Genomic DNA, 5,541 nt, shown 5'->3' with positions numbered 1-5,541 from the left:
ATAAATAGATGAATTGAATGGCCAACTATCCTAGGCATGCATAGTATCCTGTGAAACAATATGGGCGGTAAAAACACACAGCCCAAATTTTAGATTAAACCTATGTCTTCTGTGATCTATAAAAGAGACTCATATTCAATAAATGATCTAAGAAGCCCATTAACCTAGGCATACATAGGAACGGTACCATATGGGACAATGTGGGTGGTAAAAACACAGCTCAAATTTAATATAGTCCCTATGCCTTCTGCAGTCTATAGGAGAGACGCGTATTTAATAAATAGATGGATTGGGTGGCCAACTATCCTGGGCGTGCATAGTATCCTATGAAGCAATATAGGCTGTAAAAAATAAGTGGTAAAAATTATACGGCCCAAAATTTAGATTGAACCCGTGTCTTCTGCGATCTATAAGGGAGACTCATATTCAATAAATGATCTAAGACACCAGCTATCCTGAGTATACACATGAGTAGTACCATATGAGACAATATGGGCGGTAAAAACACACAGCCCAAATTTCACGCAGTGCCCACGCCCTCTACAATCTATAGGAGAGACTCTTATTCAGTAAATGGATAGATTGAGTGGCCAGTAAATCTGGGCGTGAATGATATCATATGAAACAATATAGGTGGCAAAGGGCCCCGCCCACTTCAGCTATGTGCATACAAGATCAGGTCACCAGTGAGGGGGGTGATGTGTTCTGAGGTCACCAGTGAGGGGGGTGATGTGTTCTGAGGTCACCAGTGAGGGGAGGGTTGATGTGTTCTGAGGTCACCAGTGAGGGGGGTGATGTGTTCTGAGGTCACCAGTGAGGGGGGTGATGTGTTCTGAGGTCACCAGTGAGGGGGTTGATGTGTTCTGAGGTCACCAGTGAGGGGGGTGATGTGTTCTGAGGTCACCAGTGAGGGGGGGTGATGTGTTCTGAGGTCACCAGTGAGGGGGGGTGATGTGTTCTGAGGTCACCAGTGAGGGGGGTGATGTGTTCTGAGATCACCAGTGAGGGGGGGTGATGTGTTCTGAGGTCACCAGTGAGGGGGGGTGATGTGTTCTGAGGTCACCAGTGAGGGGGGTGATGTGTTCTGAGGTCACCAGTGAGGGGGGTGATGTGTTCTGAGGTCACCAGTGAGGGGGTTGATGTGTTCTGAGGTCACCAGTGAGGGGGGTGATGTGTTCCGAGGTCACCAGTGAGGGGGGTGATGTGTTCTGAGGTCACCAGTGAGGAGGGTGATGTGTTCCGAGGTCACCAGTGAGGGAGGTGATGTGTTCCGAGGTCACCAGTGAGGGGGGTGATGTGTTCTGAGGTCACCAGTGAGGGGGGTGATGTGTTCTGAGGTCACCAGTGAGGGGGGTGATGTGTTCCGAGGTCACCAGTGAGGGGGGGTGATGTGTTCTGAGGTCACCAGTGAGGGGTTGATGTGTTCTGAGGTCACCAGTGAGGGGGGTGATGTGTTCTGAGGTCACCAGTGAGGGGGGTGATGTGTTCCGAGGTCACCAGTGAGGGGGGGTGATGTGTTCTGAGGTCACCAGTGAGGGGTTGATGTGTTCTGAGGTCACCAGTGAGGGGGGTGATGTGTTCCGAGGTCACCAGTGAGGGGGGTGATGTGTTTTCCGGGGTCACCAGTGAGGGGAGGGTTGATGTGTTCTGAGGTCACCAGTGAGGGGGGTGATGTGTTCTGAGGTCACCAGTGAGGGGGGCAGGGGCGGATCCAGGGGGGGGCAACGGGGCGATTGCCCCCTCCAAGAATGATGGTGAGTGAGAGAGCCGACGGGTAGATCCGTGGATGAGAGAGCCACTGGGCGGCTCCGTAGGTAAGAGAGCCGGCGGGCGGCTCCGCGGGAGAGAGACAGCGGGCTTGCCCGGCGGCTCAGTTGGTGAGAGCGCGGATGAGCAGCTGTGCAGCTCGATGTGTGAGTGGCCACGTCGCTGGCTCGATGCTGGCCAATCCGGGAGCCGACGGGCGGGGGAGCAGAGAGATGACATCATCTCTCACCACCCGGCGCCCGCCCTGCATTCCTGCAGTTCCCCCCTCACTGTGCAGGCAGCGACGGCAGCGACGGCAGCAGAGAAATGACATCATCTCTCTGCTGCCTGAGAGGTATTCTGCTGTCTGACTCTGGGACACAAGAGACCACCTTAGCAGGAAAGTGACAGAGCAAGTGACTGTCAATCTGCATCTGGTGACAGGCGACGTGGCAAGTGACAATCTGCATCTGGTGACAGGCGACGTGGCAAGTGACAATCCACATTTGGTGGCAGGCGACGTGGCAAGTGACAATCCGCATTTGGTGGCAGGCGACGTGGCAAGTGACAATCTGCATCTGGTGACAGGCGACGTGGCAAGCGACAATCCACATTTGGTGGCAGGCGACGTGGCAAGTGACAATCCGCATTTGGTGGCAGGCAACGTCGCAAGTGACAATCTGCATCTGGTGACAGGCGACGTGGCAAGTGACAATCCGCAACATGTGGCAGGCGACGTGGCAAGTGACAATCTGCATCTGGTGACAGGTGACGTGGCAAGTGACAATCCACATTTGGTGGCAGGCGACGTGGCAAGTGACAATCCGCATTTGGTGGCAGGCAACGTGGCAAGTGACAATCTGCATCTGGTGACAGGCGACGTGGCAAGTGACAATCCACATTTGGTGGCAGGCGACGTGGCAAGTGACAATCTGCATCTGGTGACAGGCGACGTGGCAAGTGACAATCCGCAATATGTGGCAGGCGACGTGGCAAGTGACAATCTGCATCTGGTGACAGGTGACGTGGCAAGTGACACACTCGGGGCTCCCACTGATTCTGCATTATAGTGAGTTAAACTATTTAATTTTTTATAACAATTTAATAATAGTAATAATGCGCTTCAATCATCCTGACACCATAACAACTATGGTGCCGTGATGATTGAAGCGCCAACACCAGCCATTTCCCCGATAGATTTACCCCAAAAATATATATTTTCTGGCAGTGCCCCTCCCGAGACTAGACTCTGGATCCGCCCCTGGAGGGGGGTGATGTGTTCCGAGGTCACCAGTGAGGGGGGGTGATGTGTTCCGAGGTCACCAGTGAGGGGGGGTGATGTGTTCCGAGGTCACCAGTGAGGGGGGTGATGTGTTCCGAGGTCACCAGTGAGGGGGGGTGATGTGTTCCGAGGTCACCAGTGAGGGGGGGTGATGTGTTCTGAGGTCACCAGTGAGGGGGGGTGATGTGTTCCGAGGTCACCAGTGAGGGGGTGATGTGTTCCGAGGTCACCAGTGAGGGGGGTGATGTGTTTTCCGGGGTCACCAGTGAGGGGAGGGGGGATGTGTTCCGAGGTCACCAGTGAGGGGGGTGATGTGTTTTCCGGGGTCACCAGTGAGGGGAGGGGGGATGTGTTCTGAGGTCACCAGTGAGGGGGGTGATGTGTTCCGAGGTCACCAGTGAGGGGGGGGATGTGTTCCGAGGTCACCAGTGAGGGGGGGTGATGTACTCAAAGGTCACCAGTGAGGGGGGTGATGTGTTCCGAGGTCACCAGTGAGGGGGGTGATGTGTTCCGAGGACACCAGTGAGGGGGGGTGATGTGTTCCGAGGTCACCAGTGAGGGGGGATGTGTTCCGAGGTCACCAGTGAGGGAGGGTGATGTGTTCCGAGGTCACCAGTGAGGGGGGGTGATGTGTTCCGAGATCACCAGTGAGGGGGGGTGATGTGTTCCGAGGTCACCAGTGAGGGGGGGGATGTGTTCTGAGGTCACCAGTGAGGGGGGTGATGTGTTCCGAGATCACCAGTGAGGGGGGGTGATGGATGTGTTCCGAGGTCACCAGTGGGGGGGGGATGTGTTCCGAGGTCACCAGTGAGGGGGGGGATGTGTTCCGAGGTCACCAGTGAGGGGGGGGGATGTGTTCCGAGGTCACCAGTGAGGGGGGGATGTGTTCCGAGGTTACCAGTGAGGGGGGGTGATGTGTTCTGAGGTCACCAGTGAGGGGGGGTGATGTGTTCCGAGGTCACCAGTGAGGGGGGTGATGTGTTCCGAAGTCACCAGTGAGGGGGGGGATGTGTTCCGAAGTCACCAGTGAGGGGGGGATGTGTTCCGAGGTTACCAGTGAGGGGGGGTGATGTGTTCTGAGGTCACCAGTGAGGGGGGGGATGTGTTCCGAGGTTACCAGTGAGGGGGGGTGATGTGTTCCGAGGTTACCAGGGAGGGGGGTGATGTGTTCCGAGGTTACCAGTGAGGGGGGTGATGTGTTCCGAGGTCACCAGTGAGGGGGGTGATGTGTTCCGAGGTCATCAGTGGGGGGGATGTGTTCTGAGGTCACCAGTGAGGGGGGGATGTGTTCCGAGGTCACCAGTGGGGGGGGATGTGTTCCAAGGTCACCAGTGAGGGGGGTGATGTGTTCCAAGGTCACCAGTGAGGGGGGTGATGTGTTCCGAGGTCACCAGTGAGAGGGGGTGATGTACTCAGAGATCACCAGTGAGGGGGGTGATGTGTTCCGAGGTCATCAGTGAGGGGGGTGATGTGTTCCGAGGTCACCAGTGAGGGGGGTGATGTGTTCCGAGGTCACCAGTGGGGGGGATGTGTTCTGAGGTCATCAGTGAGGGGGGGATGTGTTCCGAGGTCACCAGTGAGGGGGGGATGTGTTCCGAGGTCACCAGTGGGGGGGATGTGTTCCAAGGTCACCAGTGAGGGGGGTGATGTGTTCCAAGGTCACCAGTGAGGGGGGTGATGTGTTCCGAGGTCACCAGTGAGGGGGGTGATGTACTCAGAGATCACCAGTGAGGGGGGTGATGTGTTCCGAGGTCACCAGTGAGGGGGGTGATGTGTTCCGAGGTCACCAGTGAGGGGGGTGATGTGTTCCGAGGTCACCAGTGGGGGGGATGTGTTCTGGGGTCACCAGTGAGGGGGGATGTGTTCCGAGGTCACCAGTGAGGGGGGGGTGATGTGTTCTGAGGTCACCAGTGAGGGGGGTGATGTGTTCCGAGATCACCAGTGAGGGGGGGTGATGTGTTCCGAGGTCACCAGTGAGGGGGGGGATGTGTTCTGAGGTCACCAGTGAGGGGGGTGATGTGTTCCGAGGTCACCAGTGAGGGGGGGGATGTGTTCTGAGGTCACCAGTGAGGGGGGGGATGTGTTCTGAGGTCACCAGTGAGGGGGGTGATGTGTTCCGAGGTCACCAGTGAGGGGGGGGATGTGTTCTGAGGTCACCAGTGAGGGGGGGGATGTGTTCCGAGGTCACCAGTGAGGGGGGGGATGTGTTCCGAGGTCACCAGTGAGGGGGGGATGTGTTCCGAGGTTACCAGTGAGGGGGGGTGATGTGTTCTGAGGTCACCAGTGAGGGGGGGTGATGTGTTCCGAGGTCACCAGTGAGGGGGGTGATGTGTTCCGAAGTCACCAGTGAGGGGGGGGATGTGTTCCGAAGTCACCAGTGAGGGGGGGATGTGTTCCGAGGTTACCAGTGAGGGGGGGTGATGTGTTCTGAGGTCACCAGTGAGGGGGGGGATGTGTTCCGAGGTTACCAGTGAGGGGGGGTGATGTGTTCCGAGGTTACCAGGGAGGGGGGG

The sequence above is a fragment of the Aquarana catesbeiana genome, linkage group LG09 (assembly GCF_042186555.1).
Source record: "Aquarana catesbeiana isolate 2022-GZ linkage group LG09, ASM4218655v1, whole genome shotgun sequence".
NCBI classification, from domain to species: Eukaryota; Metazoa; Chordata; class Amphibia; order Anura; family Ranidae; genus Aquarana; species Aquarana catesbeiana.
This window is presented reverse-complemented; position numbering follows the sequence as displayed.